Genomic DNA, 25,566 nt, shown 5'->3' on the forward strand with positions numbered 1-25,566 from the left:
TATTATTAATAAACTTAGGAGACTAGAAAGAAAGTTACCATACATTTTCAAATATATTAATACATTGGAAATAGCTTTTTTGTCATTTAAACAATAAAGATCAGTACTTGAAATTACCAGTATCTCCAAAAACACCACTTCCAAGTCAAAAACCCAAGTACCACTCCTTTCCGTCAGCAAGCCACAAGACAGAAATCCTCAGGTTATAAACTACACATGAAATATCTGTTAACCTTACTCAACTATTTTTTTTTCAGCCAAAAGAGATAACAAACATTGCCATTTCTAGATTCAAGAGGGCATTTAAACTATTTTCTTTCTTCACAGAGCACAGTAATTAACAATGATTTCTTTCTTTCTCTTACCAGGTCAAAACAACAAAAGTCAAAAATACAATAAATCATTAAAAACAAATAGTGATACATTTCTCTGTTTCTCTATCTAACAGCAATGGCATCAGCTCACCAGGCAACTTTGTTAAGTTCAGAAAAGGCAGCAGATTATTAAAGTGTAATGGCTATCTCAACTGTAAGGAGAGGTTGACTGAGCCCAGGAGTCATTGGAGGTGCATGCAATATGTCTCTCTCCATTGAACAGGCAGAGCGGCTACTCTGGAAGACACTGTTGTTAGAACAACTGAGCATAACTACTTTGCCTCTGCAATGGAAATTGAAGTATGTGAAAATGTACAGCATATTAAACAACTAGCAAATACCTTCAATGAACCTTGTGGTTCAGTTTTGAGGGAGGTAGTCCAAACTATTCACATACATGTTGCTAGTAGCATGCCCACCGGATGTATGACGATTCAACGCAAACAAACACAACGCACACCACTACATCGCATTCATTACATCGCACACACCGTTACATAGCATGCATTCACCACGCAAACCACAACATCGCACAATGCCTTCACACGCATGCAAAAGACATTTACAATGCACACCAAGACCGCGCATTCCAGCACTCCGCCCGACACTCACGGCAAAACAGTACCATACACTAACATAAACCCTAAGCCCTAACCCTAAAGCCTAAAACACGTACATACACGCCCCCTAACCCTAATCCCTAACCCAAAAGCCTAAAACACTAGCCTATACGCCCCCTAACCCTAAGCCCTAACCCTAAAGCCTAAAACACTAGCATACACGCCTCCTAACCCTAAGCCCTAACCCTAAAGCATAAAACACTCCCATATACAACAATTAACCCTAAGCCCTAAAACCTAACCCCCCCCCTCCACTGCACTACCCATAAACTACCCTAAACCCTAAAACAGCGTCGACCTTACCTGGTTCCAACGTGGTCTCCCCTGCCGCCCGTGTACCCACGCCTGCGTTCTAACAGCGCCCGCGATGCAATGGCACCCGCGATGGAACGTCGTGCATAGTGAACGCACGCGGCGTAACGTTGCGTGCGTTGTGATGGCATGCGATGTAAACGCATGCGATGTGACGCATGCGTTGCGATGGGTGTTCCCCATGCCCACCATACCCAACCTTTGAAGAATGGTCCAGAGGCAAAAACTTCAAGTAATCCCCATCGTGTAACCCCCAAGCCTATGCAAATATTAACATCCCCCCTCAATTAACTATGAATTTCTCCAAAGAACGTTTCCTCCTGCCTGACAATGAAAACCCTCAGAAAAGAATAATAGGGGCATATCAGCAACAACCGGCGATAATTATCGCTAAGCGCACTTAGCGCTAGGATAATTATCGCCGGCTAGCGTGCATTTTTATCGCTGAGATAGCGTGCTATTAGCAACGCTTATCTCAAAAGCGATAAAAAGCCTAGCGCTAACTGCCAAACGTGAGATTATCGCTGGAAACCCAGCTATAATCTCACGCAATGTGGCGTTAGCTTGTTGATAGGGCCCCACAAACTTAGCCATGATATCCACCTTCCATAGGATATCATGGCTAAGTCATTTCTGAAGCAGGCGTAAGGAAAGTAGCGATAACAGGGGTTATCGCTACTTTTCTTGCCGCTATGCTTCATAGCGTGGGGCTTGATGATAGGAGAAATGTCGCTTAGCGACATTTCTCCTGTCATGTCAGGTCAGGAACGCCCACTTTGCATCTCCTTAGAGATGCAAAGCTGGGTGTTAGGAATTCCTGCGCTAACTCAAGTTTTCACGTGTTAGTGTGAGCTTGCTAATTAAGCGATAAAATTATCGCCGCTTTTCGGCTGAAAACGGCCGCAAAAGCGGCAATAATTCTATCGCCTCACCTTGCTGATATGCCCCTTAATATTTAGCATAACCTATAACCTAGTTACCCTGAAGGATAGTCAAATTTGGATGATGGATGGTACATTTAAGTCAACTCCCCCATCCATTCACCCAAAGTTACACTATTCGTGGCAACATAAATAACACAACTGTTCTGCTAGTGTATGCCTTACTCCCTGACAAGCAATCCTCAACTTACACCCAGTTTTTAACAGTGATCAAATCCAAAACCATGAATAAAGGTCCTAGAAATGTGTTAATTGATTTTGAATTGACAAAGATTAATACTGTTACAAAATTGTACCCTGATACCCAAATTCAAGGATGTGCTTTTCACTTTTCATAAGCATACTGGCAGAAAATGCAATAAATATCCTTAGTTGAGGATTACTTGACAAGCAGTTAACTACAGGATGAATTATGAAAACTAACTGTGTTATGCTTTGCACTACTTGACAGAATAGATGAGTTCTACACTTCAATTACTGAATCAAAATTTTCACACAAAACGAAGACAAATTGGTTCCATTACTAAATTACTTTGAAGATAAGTAGATTGGTCATCTAAGCAGGATGAGTCTCAGGAGGAAGCCAAAGTTTCACATTGAATGGTGGAACTGCTACATGAGCTGTTTAGAGGGTGGTGCAAAAACTAACAATTCCATCGAGTGATGGCACAATTTCTTCAGCAAATCTATTGGGAAACAGCACCTAAACCTCTATAATTTCTTGGAAATTTTGAAGCAGGAACAAAGGGCCTCATTACAATGCCGGTCAGACATGTCGGAAACAAAACCGCACGACAAGGAGTCGGTTATTCTGTGTCCCAAATTATGATACGACCACCTTCACGGCGGTCGGAAAGTGGATTCTTCCTATTGCAGCTTGTGCTGTGGGCCTCAGCACAAGCCACAATAGGAAAAATACACTTTTTAAACATCCATGCACTGGGTGGAAGGCACGATGCAGTGCCTGCCATATGATGGATGTTTGTTTAGGGGGCACCATAGGTGCTCCCCCTCCCCCCAGGGCCCAGAGCTGAGGGCGGCGGGGGACAGGGGCCCTGCTTGGTCTCCAAAAGACCCTTTCTGATAGCCTTTTCATTGTGGAAGAACTGACATGGAAAGGCTGTCAGAAACGTGCATCGTAATCCCCACGGTGCAATTTTGGGGATTATGATCTGCTCTCCACCGCAACGGGCTCCTTGAGCCTGTCGGAGAAGGAGCGGATTTCCCTCGCAGGTATCGGTCAGACCACCTGTATCATAATATGGTGGTCGGACTGATGCCTCAGATGTCGGGCAGACCGCACCCAACGAGCTTTCAGATGACTTTCCACCCGACATCGTAATAAGATCCAAAGTTTCCAAGAAATGAGACTTGCCAAATAACTGTCAGGTAGCCTCCGAAGGTCACATTCCGCAGTTTGACATTGCGGCGGGTGCTGCTTACAGCAGCACCCGAAGCAATGCTAAATTGCCATGTTGTGCATTCCCATGCCCAAGGTGGCAGGCACCACAAAGTGCCTGCCACCTTGGGCATGAGAATGGAGAGGGGTACCTTGGGTACCCTCCAAGTGCAACCTACTCTTGGCAACAACATTTGTAAATCTAAAAGTTTTTGGACAAACTTTATAAGCAGTCCGAACGCCATATTCCGATTTGACCCCCTTACTGATGGTCAGAAAAGAGTTGGTATCACAGCAGGAGCATGCTGCGGCCGTGGAAAATGGCTGCAGCACATGCCTCCCCTTCACTATCTCCCAACATTACCCTAAACCCTAAAACACTAACCTACACTACACAAACACCACAACATCACCCTAAACTCTAAAACACAACCCCCAGCACGACCCTCCCCCTACCCCCAGTCCAGTACCTACACTCAAACACTACCCTGCACGACCCCCCAACACTACACTAAACCCTAAAACACTACCCTACACTACACAAACACCACAACCCTACCCTAAACCATAAAACACTACCCCCAGCATGACCCTCCCACCCCCCAGTCCATCCCCTACACTCAAACACTACCCTGCACGACACCCCGACACTACCCTAAACCCTAAAACACTACCCCCAGTACGACCCTCCCCTACCCCCAGTCCGATTCCTACACTCAAACACTACCCTGCACGACCCCCCGACACTACCCTAAACCCTAAAACACTACCCTACACTACACAAACACCACAACACTACTCTAAACCCTAAAACACTAACACTTGCACGACCATCCCCCTACCCCCAGTCCGATCCCTACACTCAAACACTACCCTGCAAGACCCCTGACACTACCCTAAACCCTAAAACACTACCCTACACTACACAAGCACAACATTACCCTAAACCCTAAAACACTACCCCCTGCACGACCCTCACCCTACCCCCAGTCCGATCCCTACACTCAACACTACCCTGCACGACCCCCGACACTACACTAAACCCTAAAACACTACCCTACACTACGCAAACACCACAAGACTACTCTGAACCCTAAAACACTACCCCCAGCATGACCCTCCTCCACCCCCAGTACGCTCCCTACACTCAAACACTACCCTGCACGACCCCCCGACACTACCCTAAACCCTAAAACACCCTCCCTCTACCCCAGGTCCAGTCCCTACACTGAAACACTACACCCAGCACGACCTTCCCCCTACCCCCAATCCCCCTTACTTCTCTCTCCTCATGGTTCCTCTCTCCTGGTTCCAGCGTCGTCTGAGGGGCGGTGCACGTCACAACGTCGTTGTGAGGAAACAGAAGAGCCTCAGTTTCCTCACAACTATGTGGATAGCCATTACATCGCATACGTTGTAAAAGTGCATGTGATGTAATGGTATGCGTTGTTACATCGCATGCGTTGTAATGCATGCGATGCAATGACTTGCAGTGAAACAGCTGCGTTGTAATGGCTGTTCACCAGCCGGCAGTCTTGCATCCGACAGCTTAGAGTCCCACTGCCAGTATCAGAATATGGCGGTCGGAACGAAGGGCTGTCAGCAGTTAGACCGCCACCAACGACCGATGGAATCATCCCCTTAGTTATTAATATTCAGCTATTAACATTAATACATGTGTATTAATATACTTCCCCACCCATTACACCTATACCCCTTGCATCCTGTCCCTTAAGGAGAGTCTTACAGAAATGTTCTGAAATATTTGAATTTAATGCCAATATTACTTTTAAATATGATATTGCAACTCCTAGTAATTAATACCTAAGTATTAAAATGAATATCTAGGTATTAATACACTTTGATCATTATCCCTATATCCCTTGCATCCCGTCACTATAGGTAAACTTAGCAAAATATATATTTTTTTTAACTAAGTTTAGTTCTTATCATATATTAACATAAATAAACTAGATATTTAAAACATTAACTAAAAACACATTAAAAAAACATATACTTACCAGCAAACTCACCTAAATAAGGCTCTTAACCTAAAATGAGGGGTAAAGGCATGCGTGGTTAAGGCATTCATGTTAATGGTATATGCGTTGTAAAGGCATGCGTTGTAATGACTTACCTGTGGTTAAAACTTTGTGATAAAGGCATTGCATGGTTAAGACTTTGTTGTAAAGGTCAATTCCTATTGATATTGAGTGAGACAATTCACAAGTCAGAGGTAGTCGACAATGCAGTGAGTGGTGCCATATTATTGTGGGACTTGAAGGCAGAAACAATCCAAACAAAATTAGCTTTAAGTTGATGTTTATATCTTCACGCAGGCGAGTTGTACCTTCATCCGCTGTGCCTCCACCTAGTGAAGCAAAAGCTGATTCAGCGTCCATAGCTTAGGAGTTTATTATTTGTCTCATTGTAGAAGGATTGAAGTCGAAATCCAACCACGGCGGTACGATCGCGGCATTTAACATTGCAGCGGTTGCTGCTGCCAGCAGCACCGCCGCGATGTTCATAAGGCATGTTCAGAATATCCGTGCAGTGCGTGGCAGGCACTGCACAGTGCCTGCCACCTGGTACAGGGACATGTGGGGGAGCACAGCCCCAGTACATCCACACCCCCTCAAACACATTGGGGGCCAGCAATGGGCCCCCGGAGACATTCTCCGCATGCCTTTCCATGGCAGTTCCACCGCCGGGGAAAGGCTGGCTACTGCAGGCATCATAATCATGGGGGCGAAGCGTGCGGACTGTACTGGCGGAAAAGTAGGGGGTGGAAAATCTCACCATCATGCTAATGGGACCGGCGGTTTTCTGGGTTGCGATCGCGGGCGTATGACCGCCGCTGGCCCGGCCGTTGCCACTACCTGCCCGGCGGCGATCATTCGACCGCCATCCTAATAGACCCCTAAATGTCCCATTTTCGCAGAGTAGATCACAGGGCTGGAGAAAACTGCCACAACTCATATCATATGCCCCTTGTAGTGGTATGTAGAATTTGGTGAGCTTGTTGTGTCATGATAAAAAGGTATTTACTGGTCTTAGATTACTCGCTAGTTGTACCCGTAATCTATGGGTCCGCTAGAGCTCTAGTGGGGGGGGGTTCAAATCTGTGCCTGACAAAATCTAAAGAAAGATGGTCAACATATTATTAGTTATTACCCTTGATTACGCCAATTTACACCCCCTATGGTTTCCACTAGGTTGGCGCCGATTATCTTTTATCTACCTACGAAAGGCGATTGAGGGGAGCAAAACAATTCAGGGTTATACCTTTAATATATACATGCCTTAAAGAACCACAAACTCCGAACCTCAGTTTCCTGATTTATTATAAGGCCAAAAACATTGTAGGTAGACACAGCCGAGAATCAATGTATATCGATACAAAATAATAAATACAGAGCCGAGTACACGAATATAGGTTATTTGACACGAAAGGAATAGTATAACAAACTCCAAAATCAGAATGCAACAAAGAATAGATGCGGAATTCAAATCCTGTTTCATTAGGAAAAAACTAAAACTTTCCCTGCACTGCTCTAAATGGAGATCCTACCTAATTCCCTTCTATCATTTCCCAAAGGTGTCAGCACGTGTTGACTTCCTAAGAAGTACTCATGTCAAATGGGTTGATTAGCTTAAGGCTTTGGAGCTCGCTCTAAGATGCTCCTTCTTCTCCGAAAGCTAGCAGAAGTCTGGTCTCTCTGTCCCTGTGCATCATAAAAATGGGGTTCAATTCGCACTACATTAACATAAACTTTCCATTGCAACTTTGTATGAGTGGTGAATTTCCAGGACCTTCTCTAATTAACTCCTTTGTTCAAATGACCTCGGGTTTCAGATAGGCCAGGCATGATAGGCGTCCTCCCGTTTCGCTTCCCAGCCATCGTCAAAGATATTCCGGGTATCTTCTCCAATCTGAAAATAACGAGTTTGCATTCCTGCTCCTGCAGTAGGATGAGAATATTCTGTTTTTCGAACACAACATGCATTTCATTAATTATTTCTCGAGAGGCCAAGGAGATTTTGAGACCAAAAATAATCTATGAATTCTGGGCCTAGATTCGCGCAACTTAAACTAAACACAATTACACTATGTGAATATAATGTCATCCTATAGCTTATAAAGTCAGGTTTAAAAATGCATATTTGATTCTACTCAAATATATTCACTACGACTAATGTATGAATGCGTCTTTAATCATGAATATAGTGCACCCATACTATACAGAGTGCTGAAAGCGCTCTATCACCCTCTTTTTTGTAGAAGACGACAAATCTGTGTGTTTTGCAAATTCCTCATTTTGTTACCCTAACCCATAGATTCTTGCCATTGATGTTCCAGGCCATTTAGACAGGGGCCCATTTTCTCAAGTTTCAAGTTTATAGTTGCTGACTCTGATTGCATTAGTTTGACATCTTGATTAGTTATTGATATCAATTGTTCAGTTGCTTTCATGGAGGATTTAATGGATTTTACTTCTGATAATCAGAGATTCTTTCAAGAGGTATTGGCAGATGATTCAGTGCTACCAGACATTACTTTGTTATATATTGCTTCTGTAAACATTTGGTGGGTTGTTTTCGAGCTGGACAAGTGCTGTATTGAATTGGCTCAGTTTGTAGAAGCAATCCAGAGATAAAGACGTAGGTCAAATTTCCAGCATACCATACAGGAACTTTTAACACTAGCATGCAGCATTTGTTTGAGAGCAGGTGTGGGTGATTTCTTCGTAATCCAGCAGGCATAGCTGGCAAGGTTTTAGACTGCTATGTAAGATATTTTCAAAATTTCTGTGTAATTATGAGTGATATTCAGCAACTATATGTGACACTATCTCGAGAGCAAAAATCAAGCAATAATGATATAAATACCAGAAGTTACACTAATTTGAGCAACGAGAAACTCTAAGAAGATCTTAAAACTGCTGCAAAGCACCAGAAAAGGAAGGGCACTAAACCAGTGTCCTTGTCACCTGACCTCCTGGCTGCCCCCTGGCCATCAATCAAATTAATGCAGCTTCAGGACACACAGAGACCCTGCCCAGGCTCTCCGCGTGATACCCGACTGACTGTAACCAAACCGAAACAGGATGTGAAAGCCCCAGCATGGCTTTCAGCTGCCTCTGCCTGCTAATTAATTATGATAATCATTCACAGGCATGTCAAGGGGAAAGCGTTAGTCCGTTGAGTCAACAGACCGGCGTTCTTAAGCCAGGCTGGCACCACGCTGATGCAAATACAGCGCTATGGAAATGTATAGTTTGCTCGTATTTTGACATTGTGACAGAGCCATGAAAACAGAACCATTTAGCTGAAATGCACTGTATGGTGAACACGTCATGCAACTAAAAAAGGTAAGTGCAGTAATTCAAATAATTCAAATACTTTTAGACATGCTGCATGCCTCTGTGTGCAGCTCTTGAGCAGGGGTTTCCCTTAGAGCAGACAGTAACGACAGCTGAGAGACTTGCAGACAGAGCGCAGCGGAAGCACCCGGCAAGGCTTAGGAGAGAGGGAGACTGAGGCTGCAGTGCACACAACAAAGCAACTTCAATTAGGTCTGACTAGGAGGGCAGTGGCTGCCCAGCCGGCGATCAGCACCGGGCAAGTCGCACCTCAGGAGAAAGACTAAGAGGCTGAGGCAGGCACTGCATACACACTTGACAGTGACACTTAATGGTCTGTGCAAGTGCGATAAACAGGCCGGCCAGCCCGAGCCGTGATGACTGACCTCCCCCTGGCCGGGCAGTGCACTGGCTGTGGACGGTCCAGAATTCCCAGCTCGCCGTGGCATAATGGCTGTGCACTGCCTGACTGCAGTGCAGGCACAGTAACAGTTGAGGCACCACTCAGGCAGCGGCCGTTTGCGGGCGCCGGTGAGTGCCGGTAGCTGCCTCCGCTGTTTGAAAGTTGTGCACTGCAGTGCCCCACCCACTTACACTGCTCAACCCGCCTATAAGTGTGTCTCTGTATCACACATAAGTCTGTTCTTGTTGTGTGATTGGCCAAATCAGACTGATTCTCCTGAAGTCGGTGCAGATGCGCGCCGTTGTGTCGGGTGATTGGTAACATTGTAGTCTAAGCAAAAGGTTGCTCAGCTGAGCCAACTTGCAGCAAGCAGCACGGACCGCACGCTGTCACTAGGCCTGGGCTAAAATTCCATTCCGCTCGCGGGAATTGCAATAATTTGACATCTTCGTGTTCCGCAGAGAGCACGAAAATGTAAAAATTTCTGCAATCCGTATCTTACCGGAAATTTTTTCTTGCTCGCACTGTAAAAAAATACATTCTCGCGTGCGCGTGATCGCCTTACCTGAATCCCCACGTTCGCCGACAAGTTTTCCCGATCCGGTCGCATTGGCGACCAGGCATTTCGGTGGGTTGGCAGGGTGGGGCAGGTTTTACTGTTGTTGGGGCTGATTTTGTTGCTGGTGACCTGCCGGCCACCTTCCTGCAGCGTTTCTAAATAAAGAATACAAAAAATAATGGATCTAAAGCGGGTTGAAAGCATAATTTAAAACCATTTGTTTTTCAATTGCTGCCAATCAGGGAGAGGATGTAACCTTACGGCTAGAGCGGTCGATCTCGAAGCTGGGGAACCAGGTTCGTGCCTCGGGAGGGACGATCAACATCCTGTGATTCTGGGTAAATCACTCATTCTCCCCGCTCAAAAATGAATGTGTCCATCCGTGACGAAACTGGTGCTCATGTAAAGCGCTCTGATACCTGATATCTTTGGATCGAGTTTGCGCTATAGAAAACTCTAAAAAAAAGTGTTTATTTAGAGGTGCTGCAAGTAGGAAAGCAGGTTCCCAGCAACAAGACCAGCCCCTTGCAGTGGAACCACCCCCTACCCTTCCAGCCCACTGAAATGCCTGCAGTCCAGAAGACCAGCCCGTCCCTTTTCAGAACCTGGATTTTGACTCCTGGTCACCTGTTGGTGAGCTGGTTCCTACATTTAACTAGTTCTTATGCTCTTCAGCTCTGACCTGTGATCCTGGTTCACGCGGTGGAAAAGACAATTAAGAAATCTACAAAACATAAAAACGGTTACTGGACTAACAATAGATGCATGATCGACGTAGTTGGGCAACACATAAAAGAGCCAAGCAACTGTGAACAACACAGAGAACAAGCATGCTAGGGAAAAACAATTAGACAGAAGGTCAAGCAATAAAATCTGGTGGGTCCCATGTCATCTCCTCAGAAACAAATCAAATATCGACTAGTGAGCTTGGAAATAAATGATTTCTTCAATATTAAATTAAACTTCTGTGCAACAAGGTTGGCTGCTCCAGATGCAGTAATCTGACTTATGAAAGTAGCATACAATTGTGTGATATAATTATTATATTGCAGTGGTGAGGGTTTTTGCGATCTGGCTTGCATATAAACCTGCGGTTCTGCTTCAAGAGTTCTGCATGAAGAGTTCAAATCAAAAGACAGATATTTTATATCTCTTAAGATTTGTAAGATAGCAGAGAACACATTTTCCTATTGTCCTGCTCAAAATTTATTAAATTGAATTCCAGTGCGGGCCTTGGGGAGGAAACTTAGGGCCAGATTTAAATTTTGGCTGATGCAGTATTCTCCATCAGCTTAGAGGAGGACTTAAAATCCACCAGACCGAGACTACTCCGCCTGACAAATTTAGAAATGACCGCCAAGCTTCTGGTAATTAAAAAAAACATTGGCATGAACTGCCGTCACGGCGGTTACTGTCTATGCTTTTTTAAGTTTGGCACATGGCTCCGCCAACATCCTAAGGCAGGATTTCTTTTTGAAAATAAAAATAAATGCCCCCCTACCGAGGGGGGCGTTAGACAGTTTTCACTGCCCCTTAAAACAGGGTTTTCCTGGTGGTGACAGGCAGTGAAAACCTACCTGTATGTCCGCCGATATAAGTTAGGTGAGCGGACACAGAGGTCAGCCTTTGACGACCCTTATTCAGGCCGTTGGAGGGGTGTAACCATGGCAAAGACTGTGTAGTCTCTACTATGGGTACGGCTATGGTCTGCCTATCATCTTGGCGGTAAGAACTCCATCATTGTTGCTACGCAGTGTCTTTACATCCAAGATTTAAATCAGCCCCTTAATTAATTAATGCAAATTCTTCTTAAGTAGACTATTTGATCTTTCTCAGGAAGGCCCTTTTAGGCCAAAGATATGTCATGGATAGGATGCAGTGACCCAGGAAGTATTCTGATTGTTTATACAATAGAGGCTGCTTTTCCTGCATCATTCCTTCCAACTGAAGGCCCATTCAAGATTTTAAGTTTCCACCTGCACAGGAAAGAGTAGAGCTTTACTTTTTTCTTATCAGGCAGCCCAAGAAATTAGATGAAGGGGTTGTTGGCTTCAAGAGGCTCTAAGCTAGAACAGTTTCTCTGCCAAGTAGGATTTCTCTGTACAAAGGGGCCTGGGTGTGTTTCAGCTACAAGGCCTCTCCCAGGGTAGGATATAAATCATTTTGTAGTAAAGAACTGTGCTGTTGGCTGCAGGAATTTTAGGCAGTATCCCAGCAATGGCATGGGTACGTACCTTTAAAATCCTCTGTCTGGGTCACTATTCCTCAGACCAATGGGAAGTGGAATAGTGAGAAATCTCTACCCCAAAACATTGCAATCTGAGCTGTACCTGACAAAATGTTAACATAGGAGTACGCAGGCGGTTGAAAGTTCTGTGCTATGACTGATAGTGCCTACAGCCCATATGACTCAAGTTGGATTTTTAGTTACTAGACCCCTGGCTTCTTCCCTCCCGGTTCTTTCCGGCTAACCCTTTGAAGAAAGCGCAGAAGATTAAGGGGCATATTTACAAGAGTTTCTCCCCGCAGGGACGTCACTTTTTATGACATTCCTGGGGCTATAAAGCCTTTGCCTTCTTTACAAGGAAGCATTAAGCCAATTAACTTGGCTTAATGCCACCTCGTAAAGAATGCCCCTATTCACGCAGCACTTAGCGTGAAATGGGCAGGCAATGGGTGTTGTGGTTGGCATTCTGGCGCAACACCCATTGGTTTTTGATGCTGCCCCCTATTTACAAAGGTGGTGTAAATATGGGGCAGCACCAAAATTAGGATAAACAAAATCTGGCCCTAACAGGGCGAAATGAGGAAAAAAATTTAATTTCTCCTCGTTTTTGCTGTTTCTCGAGAAACAGCAAATCGCCATGTATGATTGTTTCTGTGCTGGAAAGTGTCCGGATGTCCAGGTGTCCGTTCCTGCACCTAAACAATCATTAAAAAATGACAATTTGCAACTTCTGCGTGTGCTGCACAATGCAGCACACATAGAAGTTACAAATCACCTTCCTGGACATAAACATTTATTCCTCAATGCAGGCACCCTTGCACTATGGTGCATGGGTACCTGTGTTGGTGCTAGGCAGCTGAATTTAGTGCCAGCTCTAAGGAAAACACAGGGGTGCGCCGTATCATTGTAAATACGGTGCATCCTGTGTTTTCAGAATGGCGAAGCGCGGCGTTAGCAATTCTGGCTTAATGCCGCGCTCCGCCATTCTCTTGTAAAATGCCCCTGAGTGTTCAGAAGAATTACTGTCTGTGGAGACTGAGCTAAACACCTGCAAGAATTACAGCCTCTTTTGAAACTATTCTTCAGCTAAAACTACTGCACCAGAGTCTGATCCTTTGCGCCATGGACTGAAATAGGATCAAATTGCTAACTCAAGCCTTTAATTCCAGCTCAAGGCAGCTCAACAGCAGGACCATTTTTGGACTTTTTTATAGGTAATGACTCCAGATTCACAGATACACAGTTCCAATTTTTGATTTGTGCTGCCTAATCTAGTTCTTATGTAAACTTAGGTTGAAGCTTGAAGTTATTTTTCTCTTTTGACTGTTCTCTTCTGTACAGAGTGACACATGCACCACACACTTTCTGCTCCACCAAGGGTGTTGGACCTGGCCCTTTTTGAAGGGTCATCCCTAAACTTTTTGCCTTCCTCCTGTATTTTTTCTGACCTGGTGTTGGCTGATTTATGACTCTGGGCACCTTACCACTGCTGACCAGTGCTAAGGTGCATATGCTCTCCCTATGGTAAAATGTATACATTGATTGGTGTCCATGATTGGTTCATTTGGTTTACTGTCAGCCCCTAGTAGAGTGCACCAGGAGTGCCAGGGCTTGTAAATACAAATGCCGCTAGTGGGCTTGCAGCACTGGTTGTGCCACCCACAGAAGCGGCCTAGTAAAATGTGTCTAGGATCTGCCACTGCAGAACCTGCGTGCGGTCTGGTACCGTCGCGCTGACTGCGCAAGTGCACCCACTTGCCAGTCCCTAAACCTTCCCTTAACTACATATTAGTCACCCCTCTGGTAGGCCCAAGGGCAGGGTGCATTGTAGGCATAAGGTAGGACATGCCCTGATGTGTGTGGCATGTCTTAATAGTGAATTACAGCCATTTTCGTTTTTCACTATTGAAGGCTACCTGCTCTCCATAGGCCAGAATGGGCTGCTGGAGTCACTACACGCTGTGACCCCAGTGGACTCATAGAGCATGGTAGAAAGTCATGTTTAGTATGCCTGGACTCAGAATAATAAAATACTTCTTTTAGTAAAGTTTATTTTAATATCCTGTGTTTGTAAATACTACTTTTAGAAAGTTAGTATTTACTGATCTGGCCATTCAGTCCGCCTCTGCGCTGTGTGTGTGTTCTGCCTAGCAACAGTAAGGAGCAGGGTTGGGGAAACCCCAGAGACAGGTTGGCTGCCAGGTGGTGGGTAGAGAGATTACACCAGGATGGGTGGGAGGAGTACACCTTTGACTCTGAATAGACCTGTGCTCTGCCAGCACAAAGCCGGCACCGCCCCCTGTGGAGCGGCTGATGTCTCTGCCCTGCTGCTGAAAAGAAAGCGCAGAGTCACCACAACAAAGTGCTCCAAAAACTGGACTGAGCCAGGCCCAGGCCCCCTGGCGCTAAAGAACAAAAGAATTGGTGTATAAAAGTAGGAGCCTGGCTCCTAAGAAATCAGATCCTGTTTGCGCCAAGAAGAAACTCTGCCTGAAGGAGAAGGACCTGGAGAAGCTGAAGGAGGAATACTGTCTCTCTGCCTGAGAGACTGGCCTGCAGTGGGTGCCTGTCTGCTGGAAGGAGAGGGAAAGCCTGAAGAAAAGGACTTTGATTCAACTTGTGCCTTTAAAACAATCTCCAAGGGCTTGCGTGTGAACTTGCCCCCTGACCTGCGCCCCAGGAACAGTGGGCGCTACCATCCTGAAAGAAGAGGAGAAGTGCCTTGAAGTGATTCAGCAAGCTGACCCCGGAGAACCTGTGCATCCCCTGATCTCGCTGAGCAACGCGACTTCTGCTGCTGGCGTGGCTGCAAACAACGTAAAGGCCTGACAGCCCGAGCACCGTGAACAGTTGCCCCCTCGAGCCGTAGCTCGCAAAGTAAGGTGGAGATCTCCGCGCCTGAGCGCCGAGTCCCTGTGACCCCTGCCGGGTTGTAGAGGCTTCTGCAAAGGACTAAAGTGCCCTGGTTCGCGTCTCCGGCCGAAGCTAACAGCGCGCGGCGCTGTGATCTCACCCCGAGGCTGCCCTCCTGCTTCTGACCCCCTTCGTGGCAACCTGCATCCTGCCCGAGCGCCCCACGAAGCTCCGCCGTCCCCTGGACACTGGGGACACCAGCGCGACGTGGGACACCCCTGGACTGGACCGCGAGGCCGCCACGAACCTTCCCCGTGAAATCTGCAAGGTATTGTGCCAGCGCGTGAAAAGTACGGCCCGTACTTGCCTTTGTACGAACCGTACCTGCCCTGTAACTACGGGTGCCTGGTTCGCACCGTACTGCCTGTGAAGTGCCTTGGTTCGTACCCGCCTTGTAAATACTTGTGCCTGGTTCGCACCGTACTGCCTGTGAAGTGCCTTGGTTCGTACCCGCCTTGTAAATACTTGTGCCTGGTTCGCACCGTACTGCCAGCTGAAATAATGGCGCTTTGAAAAGTGCTCCTTTTGGCTGAGTTCGAGCCGTAACAGCCTTGGTTCGACCCGTACTTACCCTGGGAACAGCAAGGTTCGAACCGTACCTACGTTTTAACCGTACTGCATTGAAAAGCATTACCGGTGCTCACTCGAGAAGAGTGAGACTCGGCAAGCGTACTCCGGCTCACGCGAGAAGCGTGGGAAACGGCAAGGCACTGTAAAAACCTTGCCAAAGGCACCCCAAAGGCGCTACGAAGTGCCCAGAAGACCTAAGAAACCTATTTTAAAGAGAACTGTGCCATTTTTACAACTGTGGACTGCCCGTAAAGCATTTTGAGAGTAACTGGATTATTTTACCAAGAGAACTGTATTTATGCAACCTGCCTGAAAGAAAACCTTTTATATAAAGAATTATATTTTGGATATAACTACAGCCTTGTGTCTTTGTGTGGTGGGGTGGTGATTATTGTGTGGGACGACTTGAACGCTTAACCTATATGCCCTCTGGAAATTTAGCCTGACTGCTCGCGCCACGTTACCTAGAGGGTGAGCAGGGGTTATTTTTAAAGAGGTGATCCTTTGCCCTGACTTAGAGGAAAGGGTCCCTGCTTGTCGCAAGTGCATACCTGCGCCAACCAGAGACCCCGGATTCTAACATTGGTGGCAGCGGTGCGGATTTACGGATTTGCGTTCTTGGTGTCTGCGCAGTGATTACTAACCATTGCACAGTAGACGGTCCAGTAGCTTAAGCCACAGAACTTTTTATGATTTAATTTCGCTTGCCAAGTAAAGAAGATCCCTTGCGTTTGAAGCCATGCCGGGCTCAAACAGCATAGAGAAAACCGCGTCTGAAGCCTCTGAGGCTGGAGAGGTTGAATGGGATGAGTCAAAACTGAACAGCTACAAGAGAACTGAACTCAAGTACTTCTGCAGGAAGCTCAAGGTTCCACATGCAGGATGCAAGAACAGATCAGATCTCTACAAGATGCTGAAAGCCTGGATTGAATCAAGGGGTGCAACTAAGGAAGTTACACCATTGAAACCAGCGGAAAGCGTTCGCAGTTTTGGCAGAGGCCTGTTGCCAGAGGAGCTGGCAGACAGACAGGCCGCCAGGGATCACGAAGTGTTATTGGCAAAGCTGGAATTAAAAATCCAATTGGAGCTAGAAAGCAGAAAGCTGGCTCTGGAAGAAAAGAAAATGGCTCTTGAAGAAAGAAAGATTCAGATGGAGCATGACTTCCTAATGAAGAAATATGATATGGAGCTCGAGAGGCTTGAGGCCATGAGTGTCTCAGCCCAGCAGCAAGAAAGGTGCGTAGCTCAGAGATTGAGCTTTTCTGAGTGGGAGGAGGAATCCAGCTCAGATGGTGGCAGCAGTATAGAATTCTCTAGTGCTGAAAGAGTAGTACGCACACCCAGAGATGTGGCGCCTGGCTTGAAGGAGGGGGTTAACACACACCAGGAGGTTCAAGGGCATGAGGTAGCTCCAGTAGTGCGCAGTATCCCTGAAGGGAATAGGGTAACTGGCGCAGGGGTTCATAGTCCTAGTGGCGGGAGGGACACTCTACTGGCTCTAGATGAGAGGCGCAGGGAGAGGGGTTCCCCCAACATTGAAGTCCTGGTAGGTGAGTGTGAAGACCGCCCAGAAGAGTGTGGGTTGTGTGACAGAGACAGTCAGATACTGTCTTGCCAGTCTCAGGAGAGTGGTGTGGAGTACGTGTGTGAGGCACTGGATGGTAAGGTGAAGGCTAGTTTGGTTAACCCTGCTAGGGGGCTGTGTGATCCAATTGTGGGAGAGCATATTTTAAGTCCCTGTTTTCCAGAGCTATGTCAACACCTGTTGGAGACCGAGTTCTCTGACCGCAGAGAGCTCACATTGGAGGTAGACCTTTTGGTGGATTCCAGAGGGTCTGGAGAGGCATTGGGGAATGACCCTGTGGGGAGTGGCTCAGGTATCTTCCAACCCAGAGTGGTGGAAGTGGTGCAGAGTAGCCCAGCTAGGTCCCATGGTAGTGGGAGGGGTGTAGGGGCTCACGTCCTGTCTCAGTGGAGAAGGAGTGAGTGTGGGGCTGCGTGCCCCCAGGTGCCCGAAACCCAGTCTCAGAGCCTGGATGGTTCTTTAAGGGAACACCAGGCGGGGAGCCTAGGCTGTCCTGATGGGCCACCCGTTGAGGGGGATCCCCTAGTGTCTGGTGAGCTGGGAGTGTCTGTAAGCAGGCCTCCATCAGTTCTGGTGTCTGGCAGTACCGCTCCAGTTGGGAGGGTGCAGAGGTCCAGATTGAGGGGTGAGAGGGGGAAAGAGTCCCCAGTGGAAGAACCAGTGGGTCAGGGGCCAGCCAGAAGGGCTGCGTCCCCCGTGAGTGACCATGGTGACACCACTTCTGTCCTGGGGGATCTTCAGGCACTGTCAGATGGACAGGGGTCTGGAGATCAGCGCCAGGCAGACTGTCACACGACACATGAGTTATGTGTCACCCTCAGGGGGGGCATGCGTGCTCCCCGGGAAGTCCTGGTGCGCCAGGCGAGCGTTCAACCGCATGGGTTGGACCCAGGGTTGGGAAGCCAGGTTCAGGTGTTGTCTGACCTGGAGGGTGGGACTACTGTAATCAGTGTCCTGACCCATGTTGCTTCTGGGGGTACCACGCCAGTTGGGAGTGGGCAGTACTCTGGAAGGGGGTGCAGAGGGAGGGAGTCCTCGCCTCTGACCCCGGCTCAACTGAAGGGTTTAGACCCTAGGTTGAAGGGCCAGGTTCAGGGTGTCCCCCCTGACCTGGGCACCCAGTTGCAGGATAGAACCCCTGAACTGGTGGGCGAATTGCGCAGGACACCTGCCACAGGTGCCGTGGCAATTCTGGAAGGGGGTGCCACTCCAGGTGGGAGGGTACAGAGCCCCAAGGAGGAGGACCGGGTGTGGGAGAGGCCACCCCAGTCTTTGGTCCAGCCGCTGGGTACAGTCCTGGGGCTGGTGGGTCAGTGCCAGGATGTCATACCTGACCTGACAAGGGGGAGAATGGAAAAAGGGTGCCAAGCACCTGGGGCTACTGGCCCCTGCTCCCTGGCACCACAGAGGATTGAGAGCCCTGAGAGGCATACGGCCTGGGTCTCATCCCTGACTACTGTCAGTGGCCACTGTAGCATTTTGCTGTCTCTCTGGTGGGACACACCTGTGGGCCAGTTAAGGTTAGGTGCTGCACAGGTGGTGTCCACAGGCAAGGAGAAGGGTTCCCCATGGATTGGCTTGGTGGGCCCTGAGAGTATGGACAGAGGGAGTCCGATAGGTTCAGATTGGCGTAGAAATGGAGTCTGCCCCTGCAGTTGCGGGCCAGGTCCTTGTTCTATCGCCCCAAGCAGGGAAGACCATCACGGTGGTGATTGGTCTACCCTGCGTTTTGGCTGGAAGGGGGTTGTGTTGGACCTGGCCCTTTTTGAAGGGTCATCCCTAAACTTTTTGCCTTCCTCCTGTATTTTTTCTGACCTGGTGTTGGCTGATTTATGACTCTGGGCACCTTACCACTGCTGACCAGTGCTAAGGTGCATATGCTCTCCCTATGGTAAAATGTATACATTGATTGGTGTCCATGATTGGTTCATTTGGTTTACTGTCAGCCCCTAGTAGAGTGCACCAGGAGTGCCAGGGCTTGTAAATACAAATGCCGCTAGTGGGCTTGCAGCACTGGTTGTGCCACCCACAGAAGCGGCCTAGTAAAATGTGTCTAGGATCTGCCACTGCAGAACCTGCGTGCGGTCTGGTACCGTCGCGCTGACTGCGCAAGTGCACCCACTTGCCAGTCCCTAAACCTTCCCTTAACTACATATTAGTCACCCCTCTGGTAGGCCCAAGGGCAGGGTGCATTGTAGGCATAAGGTAGGACATGCCCTGATGTGTGTGGCATGTCTTAATAGTGAATTACAGCCATTTTCGTTTTTCACTATTGAAGGCTACCTGCTCTCCATAGGCCAGAATGGGCTGCTGGAGTCACTACACGCTGTGACCCCAGTGGACTCATAGAGCATGGTAGAAAGTCATGTTTAGTATGCCTGGACTCAGAATAATAAAATACTTCTTTTAGTAAAGTTTATTTTAATATCCTGTGTTTGTAAATACTACTTTTAGAAAGTTAGTATTTACTGATCTGGCCATTCAGTCCGCCTCTGCGCTGTGTGTGTGTTCTGCCTAGCAACAGTAAGGAGCAGGGTTGGGGAAACCCCAGAGACAGGTTGGCTGCCAGGTGGTGGGTAGAGAGATTACACCAGGATGGGTGGGAGGAGTACACCTTTGACTCTGAATAGACCTGTGCTCTGCCAGCACAAAGCCGGCACCGCCCCCTGTGGAGCGGCTGATGTCTCTGCCCTGCTGCTGAAAAGAAAGCGCAGAGTCACCACAACAAAGTGCTCCAAAAACTGGACTGAGCCAGGCCCAGGCCCCCTGGCGCTAAAGAACAAAAGAATTGGTGTATAAAAGTAGGAGCCTGGCTCCTAAGAAATCAGATCCTGTTTGCGCCAAGAAGAAACTCTGCCTGAAGGAGAAGGACCTGGAGAAGCTGAAGGAGGAATACTGTCTCTCTGCCTGAGAGACTGGCCTGCAGTGGGTGCCTGTCTGCTGGAAGGAGAGGGAAAGCCTGAAGAAAAGGACTTTGATTCAACTTGTGCCTTTAAAACAATCTCCAAGGGCTTGCGTGTGAACTTGCCCCCTGACCTGCGCCCCAGGAACAGTGGGCGCTACCATCCTGAAAGAAGAGGAGAAGTGCCTTGAAGTGATTCAGCAAGCTGACCCCGGAGAACCTGTGCATCCCCTGATCTCGCTGAGCAACGCGACTTCTGCTGCTGGCGTGGCTGCAAACAACGTAAAGGCCTGACAGCCCGAGCACCGTGAACAGTTGCCCCCTCGAGCCGTAGCTCGCAAAGTAAGGTGGAGATCTCCGCGCCTGAGCGCCGAGTCCCTGTGACCCCTGCCGGGTTGTAGAGGCTTCTGCAAAGGACTAAAGTGCCCTGGTTCGCGTCTCCGGCCGAAGCTAACAGCGCGCGGCGCTGTGATCTCACCCCGAGGCTGCCCTCCTGCTTCTGACCCCCTTCGTGGCAACCTGCATCCTGCCCGAGCGCCCCACGAAGCTCCGCCGTCCCCTGGACACTGGGGACACCAGCGCGACGTGGGACACCCCTGGACTGGACCGCGAGGCCGCCACGAACCTTCCCCGTGAAATCTGCAAGGTATTGTGCCAGCGCGTGAAAAGTACGGCCCGTACTTGCCTTTGTACGAACCGTACCTGCCCTGTAACTACGGGTGCCTGGTTCGCACCGTACTGCCTGTGAAGTGCCTTGGTTCGTACCCGCCTTGTAAATACTTGTGCCTGGTTCGCACCGTACTGCCTGTGAAGTGCCTTGGTTCGTACCCGCCTTGTAAATACTTGTGCCTGGTTCGCACCGTACTGCCAGCTGAAATAATGGCGCTTTGAAAAGTGCTCCTTTTGGCTGAGTTCGAGCCGTAACAGCCTTGGTTCGACCCGTACTTACCCTGGGAACAGCAAGGTTCGAACCGTACCTACGTTTTAACCGTACTGCATTGAAAAGCATTACCGGTGCTCACTCGAGAAGAGTGAGACTCGGCAAGCGTACTCCGGCTCACGCGAGAAGCGTGGGAAACGGCAAGGCACTGTAAAAACCTTGCCAAAGGCACCCCAAAGGCGCTACGAAGTGCCCAGAAGACCTAAGAAACCTATTTTAAAGAGAACTGTGCCATTTTTACAACTGTGGACTGCCCGTAAAGCATTTTGAGAGTAACTGGATTATTTTACCAAGAGAACTGTATTTATGCAACCTGCCTGAAAGAAAACCTTTTATATAAAGAATTATATTTTGGATATAACTACAGCCTTGTGTCTTTGTGTGGTGGGGTGGTGATTATTGTGTGGGACGACTTGAACGCTTAACCTATATGCCCTCTGGAAATTTAGCCTGACTGCTCGCGCCACGTTACCTAGAGGGTGAGCAGGGGTTATTTTTAAAGAGGTGATCCTTTGCCCTGACTTAGAGGAAAGGGTCCCTGCTTGTCGCAAGTGCATACCTGCGCCAACCAGAGACCCCGGATTCTAACAAAGGGTGAACTATTTCTGGGTCTTTGTAGAGCTGAGATGCTGGTCACTGCCCAACAGCCTGGATGCTCCCAGAGCATCTGGTAGGAGGTGGTTGTGATCTGCTGATTTCCCTGTACTCTGGCACATCTTAGGGTCATCCACTGGTACCCAGGTTTCAATTTCATTTGAGGGTAGCTAAGACTTCTGCTGTTATCCTCACTGCAATAGGAATACCACGTGGCACTGGGAGGCAAGTGACAGAACTGTATTTGCGTGGAGAGTGCTCCATGCAAATCTGATCCCACCCTCCTTGCAGGAAGTGAGAAGCGTTCTCTAACTGTGGCAGATCCTTTTCGTATCTCGCGCCGTCCTCCTGGAATAAAATGCCCATATACTTACGCCCCATCCCTGTCCACAGTTGTTTTCGGAAGAACTTGAAGTCGTGGTTGTTTGACCAGTAACTCTTCTTCTGTCTGACCAGAGTCGCTGCAAGCGCTATGAGACTCTTTGGAGTGGTATGTTTTACGCTATATAAGTGCCTTTGACTTGACTTGACTTAACTAACTGCCCAGCTGTGTTGGGCTTATGCAATGAGTGAGAGGTATGAATAGGCAGACATTTTCCCTGGAGGTCATCAAGGTCATTGCTGCCCAAAACCAAAAAATATTCCTAAACTTGATATATTCTTCCTCAATGGAATAAATATACACTACTTTTGACACTAAACCTAAATGTAAATTAAATAAAAAACACCAAACCTCGCTAAAAGTAAATTCTCACAAAGCCATATGTAAAACAATCATAGTTTTGAGCATGTAGAAGCGAAGTGGCATTTCTAACCTTAATGTCGATTTTTCAGATTCTATTCCATCAATTATTACACATCATTGTAACTGGGTTTATGTATGCACAAACATGAATGTTTATTCTTAAATTTTATGGTGAAGATAAAAAAAATAGATTCCTTCAAACATTCCTTTGTTCTCAAAACATAATTAGGAGGTATATTGTTAATATTTTATAAACGCAAACCTATATTGCATCATTTCATGCCTGCTTTCTTGCATGTACAAATCTCAAAAATACTTATGTTCCTCTAAATCTATTCTAGCACACAGAGAAATCATTCAGGTAAGTGGTATTCTGACCCTAGCACAGTTATGCAATATATTCCTCATGATTCATCATCTTTATTTTTGTAATCTTCTTGAACGTGCCATCTTGTGCCTGATACACCATACCATCAAAATGCAGCTTCAAGCATAAAGTCTCTATTGGAGCTCGGTCAAGACTAGAGCTACAACACTGTGGACTCCAGGAGTCTCACAATGTATCCACTAACGGAATTTACTCACTTTTCAACCAAAATCAAGAACCTTGGTTTTGGTGACTTTTAGCTGCCTATGTAGGCCAACTCCATCATAAGCATACATAAACAGATTGAACCATGTAAACTACTGCGTTACCCCTGGCAACACATCAATAATCTCTCTGTTACCCAGAGGGTCATCACAGTCACCATAGGGATGATGGTGTTCCTGGGAGTGATGATGGAGGGTGTGGGATGGACATTGAAAACAAAGGGTGTGTGTGTTGGTGTGCTCAGGGCCAGCTTTAGGGCAGTGCCACTGGTGCGGCCACACTGGGCACTGCCTGTGGAGGGAGTGCTGAACTCAGGGGGAGGAGGGGCTATGTTTAGCAATAACTTATGGTTGGAGCACGTTTGCCCGGTGAAAGTGAGAGAATCCAAGGAGGTGGTTATGGGGAATGGGGGCACCAAAAGTGAGTGTCTCACGAGGGGCCACCACCACTTAAGCCAGCCCTGGGTGTGTGTGTGTGCATGTGTGTGTGTGAGGGAGACAGAGAGAGAGAGAGGGAGAGCACAAGAGAGAGAGAGAGGGAGAAAGAGAGAAAGCAAAGCACATTTAAAATGGTTGGAGTAGCATTTGCAGAGTAGATATTGTCCAAGCAAGGGGAAAGGGTGCTGGCTCATGTAAAAATACAATTACGCATACCAGAGGCAAGGTACATAGTGTATGTCATAACATTTTATGTGCATCATTCTGAGCATTTAGCCTTTATGTGGTGCGGTGAGTGAAGCCACAGACAATGCTAGATCACGTATCAAGGCAGGAGCCTCCTGAGGGCTTTAAGCAAGAAAAAAAAGAAATAGTCTTCTTGCAGCATCCTAGCTTCCTGTCCATGCATGCTCTGCCAGTGGAATGTTACAGCATGATGATGTATTATGGAATGTTGGGTGTCTCTCAAGAAAAGCCACAGTTATGATGGGGCTGAGCAGCATGCTGCTCCTGGTGGGGCTCATCTATATATCTTCAATAAACCATCTTGAACAACATCTTTATGTGTGGACTTCATCACTACATTTTGATGGCGACGAGGATGGGATACGAACCCACGCGTGCAAGAACAGTGTGCTCTATGGATGGTCTGTCTTCAAGCACTTTTCAAGATCAATTCAATCCTTGCGCCCTTTATTCAACCTCAAGTGGCCACATCTTCTGACTCTATGTCATGTGTCTACATCAATATCAACTGCGCCTTCATGGGAAGTAAGCTTTATCAAGCTTTATCAATTCAAGTGTGCTGTTCTCTGGTCATGTGTCTACCTCTTACTTGCACGATAAAACCTCGAATTCCACCGCTGTTGGGCGGGCCCCTTTCCCGGAGAAGCTGGAATCTTGGCGGCCATATTAGGTGCACATTGGGACGCCTGGCGGCGCCATCTTGGAGCTCGGACGTTCTAGTCGTCACAAGGACGCTAGACGTCTACATAAGGGGTGGTAAATTAGGCGGAGAGCCTTGCTAGTCGAGAGCGTCTAGAGCGTGTTTCGCAATTTGCTGTTTGCCATCCCGCTTACTACTGTTTTTTTAAAATTATCCCGTTTTGCATTTTGGTTAAATTTGGCTTTGTATTATCCCCTGATTTTAATCCTGAGCCCTCTTACCTGCCCTCTTACTTGCACGATAAAACCTCGAATTCCACCGCTGTTGGGCGGGCCCCTTTCCCGGAGAAGCTGGAATCTTGGCGGCCATATTAGGTGCACATTGGGACGCCTGGCGGCGCCATCTTGGAGCTCGGACGTTCTAGTCGTCACAAGGATGCTAGACGTCTACATAAGGGGGGTAAATTAGGCGGAGAGCCTTGCTAGTCGAGAGCGTCTAGAGCGCGTTTCGCAATTTGCTGTTTGCCATCCCGCTTACTACTGTTTTTTTTAAATTATCTCGTTTTGCACTTTGGTTAAATTTGGCTTTGTATTATCCCCTGATTTTAATCCTGAGCCCTCTTACCTGCCCTCTTACTTGCACGATAAAACCTCTAATTCCACCGCTGTTGGGCGGGCCCCTTTCCCGGAGAAGCTGGAATCTTGGCGGCCATATTAGGTGCACATTGGGACGCCTGGCGGCGCCATCTTGGAGCTCGGACGTTCTAGTCGTCACAAGGACGCTAGACGTACACATAAGGGGGTCATGCTGACGCGCAGCGGATTCGCGCAGCGGGGTCGCCGGATTTCCGCCGGAGTTACGCCTGAGTTCAGCCCGTCTGCGCCCGTCCGCGCTGAGGACGCGCTGCGGGACGTGCTGGGCACAGAGGACTTGTATTCGTTGCCTCAGGTAATATGCTCGTACTCCTTTCAGGAGATGATCGCTTTAAAGCCTTCTTTTCTAGCCTGTCACCACAGGTTTTCGCCTGAGGGCTTTTTACGTTCTACTGTATGCCATACCTGTAATGGTACTCTACTGCCCTCTTGTTCTAAGAACGGGGCTATACATACCTCTATCATTCCATCGAATGATACCCAATTTAGAAAGGGTTTCCTAGTCAATGCTAGGTCACTTATTAAAAATAATGTCGCTTTTCATGAGTTTG

Source organism: Triturus cristatus, chromosome 2_2 (genome assembly GCF_964204655.1).
Source record: "Triturus cristatus chromosome 2_2, aTriCri1.1, whole genome shotgun sequence".
Classification (NCBI taxonomy): domain Eukaryota; kingdom Metazoa; phylum Chordata; class Amphibia; order Caudata; family Salamandridae; genus Triturus; species Triturus cristatus.